General features: G+C 51.1%; 1 protein-coding gene across 5 annotated transcripts in view; it reads left to right on the top strand.

Moving 5' to 3' along the window:
* Nucleotides 1-20,157, top strand: part of MICAL2 (microtubule associated monooxygenase, calponin and LIM domain containing 2) — a 220,576-nt gene that overhangs the window by 13,141 nt on the left and 187,278 nt on the right. For all 5 annotated transcript variants that reach the window (XM_058545997.1, XM_058545992.1, XM_058545993.1 and 2 more), the window contains exon 3: nucleotides 11,462-11,532. The gene's annotated coding sequence lies outside the window, so the exon portion shown is untranslated. The remainder of the gene's footprint in view (nucleotides 1-11,461; nucleotides 11,533-20,157) is intronic.

A 20,157-nucleotide genomic window follows, 5' to 3' on the forward strand; every position in this document is an offset into this window, starting at 1 on the left:
CTTTTTGATTTTTGAACCCAGTGACTGTATTTCCTGTTCAAAATGACAACAATCACAGATAATCTGGGGATCCTGATTGGCGAATTGTGGAGCGAGTATGACTCACCTGGATGAGTCAGCGCGCTGCCTCCTCCTACTGAAGGGGCCTCAATTCCTCGGGTCCTCAAGTGTGACCCAGCTATCCCAGCCTGCTTCCCTCACAGTGGGGACGCCGGGAGACCCTCCTTAAGAGGCTTCGCGGGCCCAGCACGTAGAGGGTGTGCAGTCAAGAGGGCCTCCTTCCTCCTCCTTGGCCCTCATCTCCCTGGTAGCTCAGAAGAAATGTGAGATTTTGCTGCCTTTTGTTGTAATCTCAGTTCACTTAGAGCTGGTGCTCGACGGTGCACCTGGGCCTCAAGTGTTGGTTTTCTGCTGTGAATCACCTAAAACTTACACCCTGGGTTTTCCTCTGACTCCACTATTTGAGGAAATTGAAGCATTCTGAAAGTCTGGGTTTGCCTGCAAGAACTCTGTACCCTCCTCTTTCAGACCTGTGGGACTTGACAGATCATTTCTTTACAGTCATACTCATCTGCCCAGCTCAAGGGAGTGCGATAGAATGCCTCTAACACCCTTCGAAAACACAGGCCCTTGGCTGGGTTTGCAGATAACCAAGGTCAGAGCAGGCCCTGGGGAAAAAATTCAGGACATTGGGAGAAGCCAGTCCAAGTACCTATAGTTGAGGAAGTGACCTGAGAGGGAAGGTGACATGTTTACCTTGGGCAGTTAATTGAGAAGCGTACATTGAGCACCTACTGTGTACCCTAGGCCCTGTGCTATGGGGGAAGACACTATGGTTAAGGCCCAGCTTCTCCTCTCAAAGGTTCACAGTGTACTTGGGAGAACAAGACATACATGTTTAAAAAATTAAGTAACAGGAGATTTTGGTAACAGTTCAGCGCAGTCACAGAAGGCCAGTCACAAGGTAGCTCATGACTAATTTCCATATGACTGATGGAGACAGCAGTGGGTGTGGGGAGTGTTTTCTAGGGGCTGGAGAGGGCCTGGAAAGCTTCCTGGAGGAGGAGGAGGAGGAGGCGGTGGCTGCATTTGGTTTGGATCTTGAAGGTAGGTGAAGTGCAGATGGGTAAGTGGGAGGAAGAAGAGAGTGTCGCTAGTGGGCGTCAAGGCCGGGAGAAATGGGAGATGGCCTGGTTTGAAGGTGGGTAGCGGGAGATGAGGCTAGGAGATGAGTTTAGGTTAGATGCAGATGCCCTTCAGTACGACAGAGAGAGGTTGTGTGTGTATGTGTCTCTGTCTGTGTGTGTGCGTGTGTGTGTGTAAGCTCAGAGTAGGGATGGGAGGATGATAGCCCAGGGTCTCATAGCGAACTCTTGTAAATCCGAGGGAGGATGGGCAGGAAAGGGTTTGGCCTCCAGACATTTTCATCTAGTCATCCCAGCCCGTCCTCCAGAAGTGTCTTCAGGAGCAGAGAGGGAGGCAGGAGGCATGCTAGCCGTTCCCCCAGCGTTGTTCTGTTTGGACTTTTTCTTCTTGGGCATTTTCAATGTCTCCTCCTCATTCATTCAGCAGGTGTTTATGAGTTCTTGCTCCGTGCCAGACACTGTTCTAGGTGCTGCTGTGATAGGAGGGGAAAAAACACAACAGGGTCAAATCCCTCGCCACATGGGACTTATATTCTAGGCGGGGACAAGGTAAATGTGTAGGAGGCCAGGTGATGGAGGTGGGTGGAGAACACACAGCAGGGAGGAAGATTGGGTGTGAGTGTGGGGATGGGGAGCAGTGGGGGGAGGGCTGTCCTTTTAAATAGGGTGATCAGGAAAGACCTCACTGACTCGCCCTGTCTGTCGTTGTGACTCGTAGGCCAGCAAGTGGGAGGTCTGGGGCCACAGGGAAGGAGGCCAGGCCAGATCCTACAGGGATCTTGAGTCCCCACTTGATCCTCTTCAACCCACTGGAATCTTTGGCTCTAGGCAGCAGGAAGCCTTTGAGTGTTCTTGAGCAGCAGAGGGCCATGTATGGAAGATATCCTTCATGGCTTTATAGAGGATGGGATTTAGGGGGCTGAGGCAGAGAGACTGGATGGGAGGCTAAGATCCCAGGAGGAGATGACCAGGACCTAGAAAGTCCACTAGTTTGACACTAGTGCCTCCATTAGCTTCCTGCCTGCGTACGGTGGGGCAGGGCTTGGGAGCAAGAGCATGGGCCAGGGCTGAGGGTGACAGCAGATACTGGCAGAAGGGGACAGATGGCAGAGCTTAGGTTGGAGGGGGGTTGGCAAGTAACACGCTGAAGTTCTTAGAATTTGGGGCTTGGGGGTCAGTAAACATTCTCGCTGTGACTTTTCTTTCATTATTTTAGTAGAGTAGAGTGCTTAATAATGTGGGCTCTGGTTTGAATCCTGGCTGAGTGACCTTGGGCAAGTTATTTAACCTCTCTGTGCATCAAGCTCCACATCTGCAAAATGGGGATCAAATAGTACTTACCTTATAGGCATGTTTTTGAGAGGATGAAATAGGTTACTGAGTGTAGAATGCTAAGAACAGTAGCTGACATACAGTAAGTGCCTAATAAGTATGAGGTCGTTTGGCTGCTGTCTGTCTCTCCACATCCATGTGTGTGTGAGTAACACTAATGTGTTGGACATGTCCCTTCTGTTATCCTACAGCTGAGTCAGATGAGGAAAATGATGCTTTTAAGGATTGGATGAGGTAGCGCACGTAACGGATTCAGCTTAGCAGCAGGTGAATATTAGATAAAAGTACGACTATTACCACCAAATATTATCGTGAAGAAAATGAGTTTCCAGGGGAAATCCTTTGCAAAGTCATTGGTTCAGCCACTACGTATGGAGGCTGTGGAGGGCCAGGTGCCACACTCGACACGTTGTCTCGTTTCCTCTTTCAACTGCCTGGGATGAGCACTGTGACCCTCATCTTAGGTGAGGAGGCTGAGGTGCAGAGAGCTCAGATTTGCCCCAGGTCACATAGCCAGTAAGTGGCAGAGCCGAGACTGAGGGTTTTATTCCCTCTGACATTGAACTACCTTTTATGATAAGAACAATTATTCTGAGTGATGTGTCATGTAAATGTCCATTGACATATGGGTTTTACATCAATCTCCCTGGGTATTAGGTGCCCGCATGGAGCTCGGAAGTGCAGAGGCGGGGCCGACTCCCAGGAGAGACTGGAGGCAGTGTTGGGGGGGCCCTGGGCCAGGAGTGGGAGCTGCCCAGGGCGGGGGAGGCTGTGGGTGAGTCAGCGCCTTCCCCAGTGACTCATCCCCGCAGGCCTTATCAGAGCCTTCCAGCCACATAGAGAGTCTGACTGAGACCTGTCTTGGTTGACTCAGCCCTGGTGTGCTGGAGGAGCAGAGCCGGATGGATTCAAATCCCAGCTCCGCCATGTACCAGGTGTGTAAGGCCAAGATAGGAGTGACTTTCTCTGCCTCAGTTTCATCATCTGTGAACCTACTCGTAGGGTTTTTAGGAGAATTAAATGAGATGGGCCATGTAAATACTTAGAACTGCTTGGCCCATTGCAGCATTCAGAAAGAGTTATTCTTATGCTAATAATTACTAAATTATAATATTATTATTATAAAAGCCTCCCCTGCCCTCTGAGGCCAGAATAACATGTCCCATCCTCTCTGCACAGTCCCCTCGTCACCCTGGCTTTGCCTTACTATGTAAATGCGGCGGCGCTCTGCCCTTCACCAGACTGTCAGTGCTGAGACCAGGGAACAGGTCTTAGTCAGTGGTTTTCTAAATCCCTGGAGACTGGTGCCTTGTACTGGAAGGTCTTGAAAGAAGTTTGCCAAATGGAATGGATTCCTAGTTCTCCTTTTCCCTTCCAGCCACTATTCTGACCTGAAGACCTCACCTCCCAGGATTGTGGACAATGTCTGATATTTCTAAGGTCACTTTACAGTTTGCTAAGCACGTTCACATTCACATTTCGCTCAGTCTTCACAACCGTCCTGTGTGGCCATTATCCCCATTTCATAGATAAGGAGACCGAGGCTCCACAGAGTTAAGTAACTTGTCCACAGACTCGCCGGTGGAAGGTGATGAAACAGGTACTCCCTGCCCATCCCAGGAAGCCTTGGTCTGGAGGCTCAGATTGACCGTCCCCCAGAGCCTCCTCATCATTACCCCTTTAGCTTTTCTGGGAGGAGACCAGGTGACCAACAGATCTTTAGACAGCTCTACTCCTATCCTCTTCCCTCCTCCAGGTCCTGTTACTTCCAAAAATGCACATGATGGTGGGCTTGAGCTGAGCCAATGATCAGAGTTGCTCAAGTCATCTGAGGCCTGGGCTGGGACTCCGCGCTCTGGGCTTGGCGGGGCGTGGAGACAGCGGGGAGGACATTGTAGCTTTAAGCATTTGGAGCAGTGCCTGGCACAGCCGCGCCCTGGGGGAACCTGCAGTTGGAGGTGGAGGAGACTGGCATCCACACTTCACCCAGGAGGAGGGACGGGCGCGAGGTGCGGGGCCCAGAACCATGTCCATGGGGCAGCGGGCTCCTGGGGGGCCATTGCAGAGACTACTGGAGTGGGGGGCACTTCCTCTCTAGGAGGCAAACAGGCCAGTGATCCTTCCAGCTACGGTGGGATAAACCACGGGCTCCAGGTCAGACTTGAATCCAGACTAATCAAACTCCAGGGGTGTTCCTTAAACAGAGGATCTTCCGTTTAGCTTAGCTCCAAGAGAGGTTATTGAGGAAGTGCCTACAGTGTCCCAGCAAGAGGAAGAACACGAAGTCCAGAGAGATAGGGACGCTGCCCTGAGGAGCTCATGTCCCACGGCCTCGGTTCTGCCTCCTCTCCCTCCTGGGAGCCTTGAATGCCAGGGTGGCGGTGGTGAGGCTGATGTGCACATGGCAGCATTCAGAGTCCTGGCGCCCAGAGCTTGGGCTGGAATCTGGGCCTGGCCGAGCAGCACCACAGCGCAGGCTGGGAGCTGGCAAAGACACCTGCTCGTCGTTTGGGTTCTAAGCCTGCTTCAAGGAGAGAGGGCTCCCTGGGCCTTAGAGTCGTGGTCCTTGATTCCCTCCATGTCTGTTGTGTGAGTGATGGACCAGAAACTGGAGCATCTCTGGGGCGTGGGTGAGAAAGATCCCAGGTAGAATGGCCCCCAAGACAATGACTCAGGCCAGTCCCCCTTTCTCTCTCCCTCCAGCCGGCCAGTCTCTGCTGTCCTTCTCTGCCTGCCTGCCTGGTCATCCCTGCCTCCAGCTCATCGCTTTGGTTTTCCCAGTCTGCACTACCTTCCATTTCCTCCTTTGCCTGTCTCCATCCTCACCCTCCAAGAGTGAGATTCTGCCTACTTCAGAAAGGCTTCCTCAACTCTCTCGGGCGAAACTCTCCCTCTTTTCTCCATATGCCTCGTGGGTGGAGAGCCAGCAGTCCCCCGTTCAGCCTTACGTGTTATGTAATGTGTTTTGAGCACCTTCCAGACAGCAGGCAGCAGAGCAGAGGCGAGGACTTGGGAGTCTGACTGGCCTGGGCGTGTGTTCTAGCTCTGATTCCTGTGAGCTATGTGACTTTGGGTAGGTGCTTTGATTTCTCTGAGTCTCAGTTTCCTCCTTTGAACTTGAGGATTTAGTGCTACCTCACAGGGAAGCTGTAAGGATCTGGTGAACTACTCCACGCACAGCACTTAGCACATGGTTCCTAGCTCATAGTAAATGCTGACATGAGGCAGCTTTTATTCTTCTTTGACATGTGTGATATTATTTAATCCATACCCTCGCTTTATAAGGTAGACATCATCCCCCAAAGGAGCAAATGAGCCTCAGGGCTGAAATGACTTGCCCAGGGTTTCAGGATGTGTAGGCGGTGAGGCTGGCAGTCAAGACCCCTGTTTCCCCTGCTCTTTGGTATTCCACACAGTCCCGGCCAGGATACTCAGCAAATGCTTACTGAGTGACCTTTCCTGGCTGCTTTAAGGGGAGCAGCGAGCGGGCCCCCTTGAGCATTCCATCCCCTTGCAGACTCTGGCCCGTCCAGCTTGCCCACGGGTCCCTGCCGGTGTCCTGCATACCACCCAGCACCAGGCAGTGATGGCACCGCGTGGTGCCCAGCCGGGAGGAGTGAAACCAAATCACGCCCCAGGGAACATCAGCCGGTTGCTTTGTATTTATTTATTTGTAAATAGCAGAGCGTAAAGCTGTGAAGAGAAAAAGAAAAGGAAGGCGAATACCTGCCCGGATAATCCCCCACGACTGGGGCAGTTGCTGCCTGAGTCCGGCTGCTGGGAAACAGAGAGAAGCAGTTAGCTGGGGGGCGGGCTCTGGGCGGGGTGTGGCTTGGTGAAGTGTGTGTCCTGGGAGGGTCAGGGGGTGAGACCCCTCTGGAATGGCTTCCTGAACTTCCCACACCCACAGGTCCAGCCCGGGCCCTCCAGGGGCCGCCCTTCTCGACACCATCGTGGTCAGGATGATTGTCTCATCATTTCAGATCATGGTTCCCAGTTTAATTCTCCAGCAGCTTTGGAAGCTACCACTTCTCCCGCTGAGTCTCCTTTTGTACCAGCTGATGTTGGTGTCTGGATAGCCCTACCCCACTGGTTATCGAGTTCATGCCTGTGTTGGGCTCCCGGGGACCTGAGGAAGAAGACTGCCGTGTGCGCTCCTTCGCGTGTTCACCCCACGGCTAATGCTGCAGGAGCGCGGGGAGGCCATCAGTGTGTTTTGGTTCTTTGTGTTTGCTACCAGTCCAAGGATTTTGTTGTTGTTGTTTCCGTTTTTCTAAAACCCTTTAAAACACATCTGAAGGAGGGGCTTTTCTTCCTTGAGGGAGTTGAGAGGGTGCTGTTAGAGGCCTGGAGGGGCAGGAATAGACAGTCTGTGGGTGCCGGCCCAGAAGGTGGCGAGAAGAGGAGATAAAGTAAAGGTGACATTGTTGAGCACAGTGCTGTGTGTCAGGCGCTGTAGTTGTACCTGTTAAGTCAGAATCTCTTGGGAAAGGTGTCCGAGAAAGAAACAAAAAACAAACAGAACAACAAAAAGGTCTCCGTGGGATTCTGACAGGCGTATCCCGGGTAAAACTCACGGAGAAATGCCACCCCGTTAACATCACACGGGAGCTCTTGCTGGTCACAAAAGCTGGTGTCTGGAGAAGGAAACGGACGCGCTGTGGGTATCCAAGATGCTGCCTGTCCGGTGGGTGCCGGGGGCTGTCTCTGGGGGGTGGTGGACAGCCGGTTGCAGGTGAGGGGCAGTGGCGCGTGGCCATCTCCCCTGGGCGGGTCTGAGGCTAGCGTGAGTGGTGGCCGACGGGTCCGTGTGGGGAGGAGGCCTCAGCTCAGGGATCAGAGTGTGCTGAGGAGGCCGTGTGACGGGCGGGCAGGCCAGGTGTTGGGCACTAGTTGTGTGACCTTGGCGATTAACGAGCTCTTTAAGCCTCAGCTTTCTCAACTGGAAAATAGGTTGATGAGCATCCAGCTCCTAAGGTTGTGCTGAAGGTTAGATGCGATTGTACCAGTGAAAGTCTGACACACATTTAAGGGCTCAGGTAACGTAATTTCTCTTCTCTTACCCACCCTCCTTCTTCTGCTAAAAAAGTTATTTCAGGTAGCTCTCTGGCTGTTTTCCTGCACCACTGTGAACTCAGTGAAAACCAGCTGCAGTCTCCTCCTTTCCCTTCTTCCCCTTCCCTAATGCTCATGGCGAGGGGGACCTGGCTCTGAGGCTGGGTTCCCGGCCAGGGACCGCAGGACTGGGCTGCTCACTTTTTGGTTCCAGCATTTTCCTCTCCCAGGAAGGGCACTGGTCCAGAGGCTTGCAGCCTCCTCTCACTGCAGTTTACAGGACGCCTTGCTGCACATGTTTGCTTTTCCCTGGCTGCCCGGGTCTCACTGAGAGTGTGCAGCTGGCTTTTCTTCCTGGGTGGGATTGAGTGATGATAAAGCAGCCAGTTGTCAGGCGCAGTTGCTAGTCAGGACTCGTGGTTTCAAGTGACAGGAACCCAGCTTAAACGAGCTCAAGCAAAAATGGGATACCTTGGACGGGTCTAGGGGAGGCTCAAAGATTCATAGGAGGTGCTCCAGAATCCAGCCCCAGGAAGAGAACAGGTGACCTCCAGCATCCCCAGACCAGCATTCTTGTTCAGTGGTCCATGCCTGCAGGCAGCTCCCAGCTGACCCCACACAGCCCTCCAGCCACCCCAAGAGGATGGCCTTCCTCAGGTTTTTCAGATTGGAACTTGGCCCAGCTTGGAGCACGTGCACACCCTTCATATCCAAGAATGTGGGCAAGGATGAATGATACTCTGATTAACCTATCTTGAGTCCCATGCCCACCTTTTTGGCTGGAGAGTGGGAGATGGGGTGGAATCTGTTATCAGAACAAAGGGAGAAGGATGCTAGTAATATTAATAATTAAGAATAATACTAACTCACTTTTATTGAGTGCTTACCTTGTGCCAGACATTATTCTAAGGTCTTCACCTCCACAACTCATTTAGTCTTCACAATCAATCCCTTTTTAGGTACTAGGAAGCTAAGGCACAGAGAGGTCAGGCAATTTGCCCAAGGTCACACAGCTAGCCAATGGGAGAGCTGCGATTGAACCCAAGCAGAGGACTCCAGATGTGCTGGAGTCTGGACCATGACCTCTGATGCAGACAACAACAGCAGATGTCATCTCAAGCACTTCCTCTGACTACACACTGGGCTGCGTCCTTTATAGCCTCATCTCATTTCATCTTCAGGCAGCCCTGCACAGTAGGCACTAACATTATTCCTGTTTTTAGATAAGAAACAGAGGCTCACAGGGATTATATGACTATCCCAGGGCCGCTTGGCTAGTTTAAAGTGACAGAGCTGGGGTAGGAATCCAGGTTTGGCTGATTCCAGAGCCTGACCTCGAGACCACTCCGCTGGGTAGCCTTCACATTTAGACACCTCTCTTGCTCTATCGGATGCCCCCCCACCATGTTTGGGATGAAGAGCAGACCTGGGTCAGCATCTAAGCCTTCATCCTCTGTCCGGGGGGCTGGAGTATGGAGACCTCTGCTGGACCACACACTGCTGAGGGACCAGCTTTGTGGTTCTGAGCTGGTCTTGGTGTGTCTTACACTAACTCACACCAAAGGGTCTTGAACAAGCCTTCAGTGCATCTGAGCTCTGGATTTCTTCATTCCCCCATCCAACAAATATTGGTGGAGTGCCTTGTGGTGCCAGGCCCTGTTCCAAGTGCTTGGGGTCTCTCAGTGAAGACCCTGACTCCATGGGGTTAGGCTTGGAGAACAGCAGAGAGGAAGGTCCCTCGAGTTCCTCTCATGTCCCTTGGGATCCATGAGGCCACTCAAGCTCACAGGAAACCTTTCCTGCGTCACCTGAGTCAGGCCCACTGGGGCCTGGAGACCTCATGCTTCCTTGCTTGGTCCTGGCGTGATGGCCAGTCCCAGAGGAGACATTGTTTCTGTTCTGATTGATTACAAAGGGAAACATTGTGTCAGGAGCGAGCATGGGCGTGGACTCAGGCCAGCTCCACCGTGAGTGCAGGCTGCTGTGGTCGGCGCTGATTGAGTCTCCGGTGAGGCGCTTGGCTGTGCCGTGCCGCAGTTTCACCCTCTGTGACTTGATTGTACTGCCTCACAGGGTTGCTGGGAAGGTCTGAGATAGCACATGCTAACCACCCATCGTGGTGCCTGCCCACAGTTAATCCCTCTCCCTCCTTTTAACAACTGACTAGCTTTGCAGGTGTCTCTAAAAGTCAGGGCCCGTGGAGATGGCAGCTAGAAGGGGTCCTTGGTGAGGAAGTCACCAATTAGGTCAAGCTCCTCATTTTACAGGGAAACTGAGGCCCCTTGAGGTGGGGGGTGCTGGGTCCTAGGACTTTCTGGCTTAGTGGAGTTATGGGGAACTCGAAGTGTGTTTGGCTGTTGGCCAGACAGAGGGTACGGATTGGTCCTTGGAGTGGCTGGATCACAATGCACCCAGGCCTGTGTGGGAATCTGATCCAAGCAGAACCTCTGAGAGCCCCCTGTTTCCCTGTTCTTGGTCTCAGCAATGTCCCGGGATGGGAAGGGGCTTCTGTTCCTGAGATCTAGGAGCCCAGGGAGGCCCCTGGTTCTCAACCTGGTTAGACCAACAGTGGAATTCTGCACCAAGATGTCCAGTTCTTCCACCTGGTATACCCAGAAGCCTCCCTTGAGAAGCAGAAGGCAGATAAGTGGAGGCCTCCAGCCTCTCTGACTTCACCTGGAGGCAGCAGCACAGAGCCCATAGCTCAGGCTGATAGAATGTGGCCGAGGCAGGCCAGCCTGTTTCTCAGCTGCCATGGGCCAGAGAGGTGTGGCTTGATAATGATGATGATGGTGGGGATGATTGCAGCTTCTGCCCAGGTGGTTGCCCTTGGAGCTTGCCACGCCACTTTCGGGGTGTGTGGGCCCATCACAGGACAGCTGTCACCTCACAGTGGTAGGAAAGACCACGAGTGCTGGGTCAGCCAGGCCTGGGCTTGAATCCAGCCCTGCCACGGGGCCTTGGCAAATGCTTTCTCCTCTCCAAACCTCTGTTCCTGTCTGTGAGAAGCCACTGAGACAAAGTGTGTCTAGTCCTTAACGTGGCTCGTTCCATGCGTGGCCCGTACTCAGGAAGTAGTAGCTTATCTCCCGTTAATAGTCTGAGAATTCTGAACAGAGTCCCAACTCCCGGGCTTTAAGCGCAGGTCTTTGTACAAGAGAGAATGTGTGTGTGTTTATGTGGGCAGGTGTGCTGAGCAAAGGTGCGTACATCCATGCCGTGTGGGTATTGCCTCTTGTAGATCTCAAATTTCACGTCTGTGTTTGTTTTGTCCTCTTGAGGCCTCCTCTTAGAAATTTGGAATTGTGAAACAAGTCCTTAGAAATGTTTTGTAACTCTGGGCTCCATTTTCCAAACAGGTGTAGAGGCACTTTCTGTAGAAGCAGTAGGATATAACCAAATCATTTGAGTGGTCACTGGAAGCCAAAATAATAATTTGTTTAGGAAATTCAGCCATGATCAGATGGTCTACTTTTGTAGCTTCCTAGTTTATTTAGCATTTGGGACCTTTCCAGCTTGGGAAGTATGACAAATTTCACATTGGTGACTTATTATCAAGTTTTACACCAGCTTGCTTTACTCAAGCTTTAGAAATTCTGGCATTTTCTATTTTTACTAAAGCAGCTAGTGAAGCGTTCTTTTCCAGATCCATCTTAACTTTCTCTGCAGGCCTTTGTGTAGAGGTGTGATAAGCTCTTAGTGTCCCAGACAGTGGCAGACAATAGGATTTGTTTCACCCTTTCACTATTCCTTTCTTCACATGCAAAACTGGCAGCATGGAGAGAAATTCTTCGTCCATTTCCTCTTGTTGGGTAAAATGTTACTATGGGGCAAAGTGCACCAGCATGTGGGTCTCTTGGGGAGAAGATAGGAGGCTGTATTGTGAGATAAGGTAACTGACATTCACTGTTGGGCTCTTGTTTTTAAAGGAACATGGCCACCTGTGCATGGCTCGTCCTGGGAGGAGATGACATTAGTCACTATGATGCCTGAGAATCAAGTGAGTAAGTCACAGCGGTGGATCTCCTTTATGGCACTGAGTCGCTCTTGGGGGGCTGGCCTCAAGCATTGGAAAGTGTAAGGGTGCATACGCTCTTTCTTCAAGCCCCAGGGAATGTGACCCCATTTGAAGAAACAATGGCTGGGGAAAGCCTTCCGTCTTTGCCTACAACTTCCAAGGTTGCACAGCCTTCCCGTGATGTCAGAGGCGCGAGGCAGGGAGGGACTGAGACTGGGATTTGCCGGGGACGTGAAAGGCCTGTGTAACTCGGTGGTCTTTGGGTGGGTGGAATCTCTGCCTGCTCTTCCCCTGAGTAAGACCAGCAGCTCAGCTGTCCTGCCTCCAGTCAGGCCGCTCCAGTCAGACCTCAGCGTCACTCTCCAGCCTCCTTTTCCGCCTCTCCCCTCTGCGCTGGCTCCAGTCCCACAGCCCCTGGAACAGATCTCCACTTCCGGGATGCGCTATGCCCTCTGAGAAGCTTCCCTCACTTCCCCAGGCAGAGGCCGTGCCTCTCCTTCTCTGCACTCCCACAGGGCCTTGTTCAGACCTCAGACACATCATCGCCTGAGTTAATGTTCGTTCACTTGTCCGTCTCACCCACCAGCTGTGGGAGCTTGAGGGCAAGGACCTGTCCTTCAACCCTTCTGTGTGGGCCATCCTGGAGGGGCGGAACCGGCGCATGGCAGGGGGTCCCCAGCTGTTGGATGACTCAAGGAATTCAAACTTCGAGGCTTCTTCAGGGCTTTGTAGCTCACGAAGCCCCCTCGCGGCGTCTCGTGGGAGCCTCGCTCCCTGGGAGGGTAGTCATAGCATCCTCACTTACTTATAGACATGGAGACCGCGGTCTGAGCCAGCAGCTAACACCCTGGGCTGTAGCTAATAGGGACCAGGATGAACGTCTCCTGTGGCCAGGCTAGTCTGGTTTCTGTAATACCAAATTTCGTAGTTAGAGAGAACCCGAGAGATTCTTTAGTGCAAACCCCTCATGACCATACAGGGAAACTGAGGCCCGGCCTGAAGATAGTTTCTCAAGGTTACATAACTAAGGGGTGCCACATGGAGAACGGGATCACAGGCCCGGGACTTCCAGTCTAGTATTCTTCCTCCTCCTCCGTCCTCCTCTGCCTCCCTTCTGTATACAGCAATCAGAGAACGTTTTGGGACCATCATTCTGCATTTACAGGAGGATGAAGAACTTACAGAATGCCTGAGTTAGAGGGAACATAGAGATTGAATAAAGCTGGCCCTGCCTCCAGGAGCTTCCCTGGAGGTGTGACATGGGGGAGGGTCTGGGAGAGGGGGAGGGGGAGGGGAGAGAGTATCAGAGTCCAACCCAAGGCTGGAGCAGAGTGGAGGCCCCAGCGGAGGGGCAGCAAGTGGGCGTGTCTGGGCATTTAGAGGCTGGCCTAGTGGGCACCGAGGATCCACGGCGGGTGAGGAGTCCATGTTGAGATCCTGAACAGCAGGAAGAGAAGCGGTTGACTGGACCACGGGGAAAGCTGCTCCAGTAGTTAAGATTCTTAGAATCTGGGCAAAGAGGTCCTGATTAGCCAGTCTGCTGTGTCCTGAGAATCCCTCCCCTTTCCTGGAGAAACGCGGAACAAAGAGTGTGTCCACAGAGGAGGGTTGGGCAATGGACAGTGAGTTTCATCATTGTCTGAAACGTTTGTGGAGAGGGAAGTGTGTGCATGTCTGGCTGGCACATTCCTATTGTGCTCAAAAGAATTTTTGTTTTGTTTCTGATAGACCACACTTCTAGTAGGTCTTTTTTCCCCCCTCAATCTTAGGGCTGTCCTGGGTCTTTCATTCAGTCCAGGCTGGATACAGGGCCAGGTAGGTGCTGGCTACTCTTGTCATTTTTACTCCGCCCCTTCTTGCAACTTCCCCTGCGTACAGAACGGGAGACTGGGACTGACCGCAGGCTCCGTCTCCACTGGCAGGTTGAAGCATACACTTTGCCCAAATTACAGAGAATGCGGTATTTGCCAAATAGGTACCTTGGATTCTTTTCCAAAATGTGACCAGGTTGTAAACTTCTCTAGGGCAGGGAAAGCATGAGTATTATATCATTATTGTTTACACCTTAGGTTGACATTGCACTTTACATTTTATGAAGATCATTTCATCTTCATAATAAGGCAGGTGGATTTACTCCCATTTTACAGATGAGAAATTTGACTTAGACAGGCTGTAACCTGCCTAGGGTAGTGTAGCTGCCTAAGGGCTGAGCTGGGACACAGCCCAGGCCTCCTGTTTATAAATTCCATGATCTTTCTAGTCTACTAAGCTCTGACCGTATGTAAATCCCTGGAGGGCTGGGACATAAGAGGAGCTCAATAAATATTTGTTGAGTGAGTGAACTTTGGCTATTTTTTTCCCTTTTTTGTGGGGTGGGGGGCATTCTTAACCATAAATAGATCCTCTTCGGCAGCAAAGGAAACACTGCGCTGTGAAGTATTTGAATTTCTTGCTACGATAAGGAACTGTGAGTTCTCTTCTCGCCCAGCCTCACCTCCAGGAACTGGGTCATGCACACTGAATAATTAATTCCTTGAATCTTTTACTCAGAGCTTCCTCCTCCTGATGCTGAGGCGATCTGTTCAACACTGATCTTTGAAAGGTCTCTGGCAGAGGCAGATCCTGTCGTTTGTTGTCATAAACCTTCAGATGACATACATAATCACCCACGATGGATACTCCTGGCCTCATCAGGTCAGACTTCCAGCAGGTTAATTCCATCTCCTTCTGCCGCTCTTCCCCTAGATCCCTCTAGACCAAGGAATAGGGATCCTTGTGGGTTATCTTAGATATTTAGGGTTCTGTAGGGAAAGGAAGGTCCACTTCTCCCTTCTCACTGACCTCTGAACTCCCCAAGATTTTGTGGCGAGGGATGCAGAGAGAACAAACAGACCATGTCACGTTGGGAAGGAGTGTATGGGGTGCTGGAGGCAGTTATCAAAATATCTGCTGGGTCTGCTCTTTCCCTAAGTGACACTTGGGTCATGTTTCTTAGAGCCTGCAGGGGATCCAGCTGGCGTCATTAGAGCAACCTCAGCAGATCATGAGGTCAACAGAGTAGAGTAGAAAAAAGAGAAGTGTGAGACCAAAAACCCACAGTTCTGGTGTTGGTTGCTCACAGCTTAGCTGCATGGCCTTGGGCCAGTCACAGAACTTCACCTGCCCTAAGATTTCTTATTAAGGAAATAAGGGAGGTATAGAGGGTTGGGTGGCACCTTAAAGGAGCCTCTGAGACTTTTGTGGTTCTCAGTGCCCACACTGTCTGTCCTCATGATTGGTACCATCTTCTCCTCCAGGTTGCCTCCTCCTCACATGGCTGGAGCTTGCTTCTGTAGGCACTTGTCTTGTGGCCTTTGTATCTTTGCCACCTCTCCCCTGCCCCACCCTGAGATATGCCAATGTGCAGATAAGAACTGCCTGTTGCTGCCCTGGTCTCCTGCCAAGCAGCACGGGGAAAAGTCTAACGTTTGAGAGTGTTGGGGACCTAGGGGGTGCAGGTTGGTATAGGAGGAGAGTGGGAGAAATCCTGGAGTGGCAAGAAGCCAACACAGATGATTAGGGGTTGTTGGGATATCCGAGCTCTTTATGCCCCAAGGTACCTGGACTCTGTTGGACTCTGTTTGACCAGAGGGTACTAGCTGTGTTCTTAAGAATATGACCCCAAGTTTGTCCTCTTCTTCCCTGGCCAGGCCCTGTGGTCAGGGATGACCAGACACTCCGGAGCAATAAAACATTGGTAGAAGTCTGCTCAGTGGGAGCTAAGAGATGCCTCAGACAGATAACTAACACAGAAAGGGGGAGGGTTGAGGAAGGTGGATCTGTCTCTAGGATTTATGGTCTTAGAGTGTGAAAGCTAGAAAGAACTTACAGATCGTCTAATCCAATCCTCCTGTTTTATGGGCAAAGAAACTGAGGCCCAGAGACATGACTTAACGAGACCCATAGAGCAAGCTAGTGGTAGGACTGAGATGGAAGCCTAGTCTCCTGATTCCAACCTTGGGAATCATACACATCAGATGAAGTGGCTGTTTCCCCAGCGCCATGTTGCATCTCACTTGGGTTCCGCCACCACCCTTTCCACTCCTCTCTGACACTGAGCTTGATTGTCGAAGGTGTTAGCAGGCCCCACTGCTCCTTCCTCATTGTTTGTGGAGGCCTAATAAAACTTGGGTGCAACATCGTGGAGAGGTTAAGCCTTCTTCTCATGTGCGGGCTGTTTGACTTGTACTTAGTGACTGACTGTTCAGTCAGCATTATTCCGTTTTATGGTATGTCTTGGGGTGAAAGATTAATTCAAGACAGGAAATGAAGGATACGATGGCCTAGCCTCAGCAGTAGTGGCCTCTTGTGGGTTTGTCATTCAGATAAAAATCACCTTTGTTGCTAAGCAGGCCTCGTTCTGAGACTCTCAAACCGAGGGCATGGATTGAGTACAGTCTGTATTGTCCCTTGCTCTGAGAGGGGCGCTTCGGGTTAGAGGCCAGCCGCTCCATCACTATGTTGATGGCACGTGAACCAGAACACAAGCCATTCACTTCTTCCTGTAGGACTTCATTTGGCTCAGCACTTCCTACTGAGCTCAAGGAAATGTGTCTTGAGCTCTGTCCGTGGGCAGGCACTGGGTTTACATATTTCACCTGTTTGTCCCTCACAGCAGCCCTTGGAGAGGTGGGCATTGCTATTTGTCATACTGAGAAGAAAACTGAGGCAGATATGGGGTAAATAACTTTCCCATGTCCCACAAGGGCCACGGCTCAGACACAGGGTGTGACCCCAAAGCCTTTATTGTTTCACATTTCACAAGGCCTCTTTTTGCACAGAGAAGGGAGGAGGGGACTAAGTGGGCCGGGCATTGATTGGGGCATCAAGCATTTATGATGGGACTTCTGAGTGCCAGGCCCTGGGCTTGGTTGTGGGGATACAAAGGTAAGACCCAGTCCCTTTATTCCCAGGAGCTCGTGGCCTGGCCTGGTGGCAGGACCGCTGTGTATGGAGTCACAGCCGCTGTTCTAAGCATTGTCATAGAGAGATACACCAAGTGCTGTGGAAGCACTGAGAAGAGAACACGGCACGGAGCAGGTGCTGTGGACTTGGGTAATGAAGGATGAGTAGGAGATTGCCAGGCAGAGAAGGAGGCAGAGAGTTTTCCAAGTAAAAGGTGTGGTGGAATGAAAGGGCTTGATCCATATTTGGAAGCAAGGAGGAGTTCCGTGCATATTTTCTTCTCAACTGAGAGTAGAAGGAGTGGAACATTCAGTTGAGAGATAAGCTGGGGGAGGAGGGGGGTTTGGAGCCTGACCGTCAAAGGCTTTGTAGAACACTTGCTAATTATGTGACAGTCATTGAACGAAACATCAGTAGGGACCAGCAAAGATTCTCCACATATGAATTCTCTGGGCATCTGAAGAAACCTTTCTCTGTAGAAATGTGATAGGGCTCAGTTTCAGACAGTTTATGTCCATTTTCTACATTTGGTGCCTCACGTGCCCGTGGAGGTGTTTACTGATGGGGCTAAGGCATCAGGCTGGGGCTGGGCCACGCTGACAGTTCATATTTAAAATGTCTCAGATTCCTCTTGCCAAATACGCTGATAGCAAATGCCCTTGTGAGTTCATGTGCAGACTGCCTCTCCAGGGACTGTTCTGCATTCCAGACAGAGCCACACAATAATTCTGTAGGAGCTGGGCTGTGGGGCGAGAAGCTACTTGAAATAAAGACCAACGGAAAGATATCGCTGTTTTTAAGGATGACATTTGCAAGACTCAGGTATCCAGGAAGTAGATTATTTGCCCTGAGGGTGAGCCAGAATCTTTAAAACATCAACTCTTTAGAGTGGGAAGAGTGATGGTGGAGAAAGCGAGCCCTCCAGGGACTCCTCTTGTCTCTCTGTCTTTAATGAACGTCTGGCTGAGGTCAGGTCAGCCCCAGGAAATCCGCTGTGGAAACTGAGCCTTGAGCCTGACTTGTCCTCCATGGAGAGGAAGCGAGCAAAACCCAGGGAGTGATTTGGAGTCGAGGGCTTCTTGGTCTCATCACACTGTCTACCTTTTGTAGCCCCTGGGTTTCGTTTCTTTATAGGGAAAGATAACATCCTTTCAGGGACAGTTGCTTATTTCAGTGAGTATGTTTTTAGAACATAAGCCCAAACACCAAGAGAGAAGTCTGGTGACTTCATTCAGCCAACCCAAATATATTACGTTGGGATGGTGGGAGACGGCCTGCCTAACCGCCACAGAAATTTCCCTGCCTTAGTCACACCTTCTCTGTCCTCCCCCCAGGGCTGCTGTCTTTTGGAGTTTGGGTCAGTGAGGGGCATTTGACCCACTGAGTGGGGGAAAGCTCAAGGCAGTCACTGGTCCTGGAGTGCTTGTCCCAGCGTCTCTGAGCTCCCAGGAACATGGCCTTTGAGTGTCACCCGGAGAGATGGGCTGCCCTCATCTCCTCAGACCTCTGCTGTCCTCCCACACAGGTCCACACCGCCCTCAGTGCCAGCCTCAGGGCCGTTCCCAATGGGCAAACGTGACAGGACTTCCAAACCCCAGTACTTGTCTGCCTAGTCCTGGAGGGGGAAGTATAAGCTGTCGTCAGGCCAGTCACCTCCACAGAAGTCGGTTCAGCAGTTGAGTATATTTCAGGGACGGTTCTCCCCTGTCTTATCAGAGAGGCCTTGCTGTATTTACTGTCTGGAACCTTAATTGGTTCTATAGAGCTTTTGGCAAAATAGTTCCCAGGAGACTTCAGTTCCTCTGCACAATAAGGAAGTGGCCCAAACTGTCCTTCTCTCTCACTTCTGCTCGGATGTCTGAACTGCCTGCTGATATGTGGATGCAGAGGTCCCCTCGGGCGGGGCCTGGTGAAGTGAAGACATACTTTCTCAGAGCCGACTCACCCTGTCAGCCTCTGGCCTGCTCACTCCCTGAGGATGTATCTGAGAACTGTTAAGCTGTGTTCATTTAGTACATTGCCTGGCACACGGTAATTGGTATCTGTGAATGAATATATGAGGAATAATCAGCAAGTAAATCTCCCGTTTTCCAGCAGAAGCAGAAAGGAAGTGAGCAGGTCTCAGGCTGAGTGGTCTGGGTGCTCACCAGGACCTATTGTGCGCTCCAGGAAAGAGCCCTTTGTCCTTGGCACGAAGGGAGTTACGGATCTCCCGTCTCCTAGGGAGAGGTGATCTTGGATCCACATCCAGAAATTCCCCTCTTCCAGACCATGAGTCTTGTTTTGAAGGCTTAAAGCACACATACGAACAAACAACAATAACAACAGCGAACCGCTGGGAATGCAGGCCCATCAAAAGCAGGGTAGAGTCCAATCTGCAGGCTACCCCTGCTTTGCCCGTCCACCCCACCTGGCTGAATGCCGTGTGCTGGCACATGTCTCCCAGGAACCTCCTGCTGGGTATCCTTGTTTTGTCACGCTGCTTCTCTGCTGCGCGGGGATTGTACATTTAAATCACAGATCCCGGCTTCCCAAGTGTGGTGCTGTGTCGGTAGGCAGGCTTTGAACAGCCCATCAGGCTTCTCTGACTCAGGCAGGGCTCACCTGCCCATGCAGGTGCACACACCTGCTCGTAAAAGCTAAATGCAGTTTACAGGCCCTTTTGCAGGGACTGGGGTGAGGGGTGTGGCCAGCTGGACTGCTGGCTGGGTGGACGGCTTCAGGGAAGGAATGGCAAGCATCTCCCCTTCCCCTGCCCCGACCACACCCACACAGAGGCCAGCTGACTGCTGAGATCCAGGGAGGGATTATTGACATTGCTAATAACATTAATGACAATATAAGCAACAAAGCCTGTATAATTGCATATCAGGAAATTAATCCTAAAATTAAAAGTCTATAATTCAAATGAAAAATTTTGGAGGTCTTTTAAATGAGCTCTCAAGGTGGTACAGTGTAAGCTGTTCTATTCCTCTCAAAACATATTTTTACTGGTGAACACTTATTCATTCAACAAACACATACTAACTACCTACTAGGAGCAGACACCACACTGGCACTGAAATGACAAAGATAATAATCAGTAGACAATTTGTTAATGGGTAAATTAGTCAAAAAGGGACATGATACAAAAAGTTGAATTATTTGAATCTTAAATATTGATAAATGTCAACTGTGTACTTAGAACCAGGCTGAGTACTCCAGGAAATAGAAAAGAAACAAAAGACACTGGGCTTTTCCTTAAGAAGTCCATGTATTAGTTGTCCTGACAAGACTGATGCATAAAAAATGTATCGGGTTCAAGGCTAAATGATGTGTCAAATAGTCTGGTCTATGCCCCATATGACCCTGTGTTATGACTGTGTCTCCCCACCAGATGGTAATTTCTCAGAAGCTGTGGAGAGAGAGCTTGCTCACCTGGTGTCCACAGTACCTCACAAGGCCCTGGTATGATGCAGGTTCTCAGAAAAAGGGAATGAATGGAATTGAATGTGGTTAGTGACTCCCAAACCTGGCTGGTCCACAGATTTCCCTGAAGAGTTAAGAACATTTTCCCTGTGGACCTCAGGCTGCAGAGATACTGTTTGGGAGTGGGCGCAGGAAACTATCATTTTGAGCGCTTCCTGGTAAATCTGCTGTAGAGACAGATTTGGTGACCTCCGG

This window comes from Diceros bicornis, chromosome 7, assembly GCF_020826845.1.
Source record: "Diceros bicornis minor isolate mBicDic1 chromosome 7, mDicBic1.mat.cur, whole genome shotgun sequence".
Lineage (NCBI taxonomy): Eukaryota > Metazoa > Chordata > Mammalia > Perissodactyla > Rhinocerotidae > Diceros > Diceros bicornis.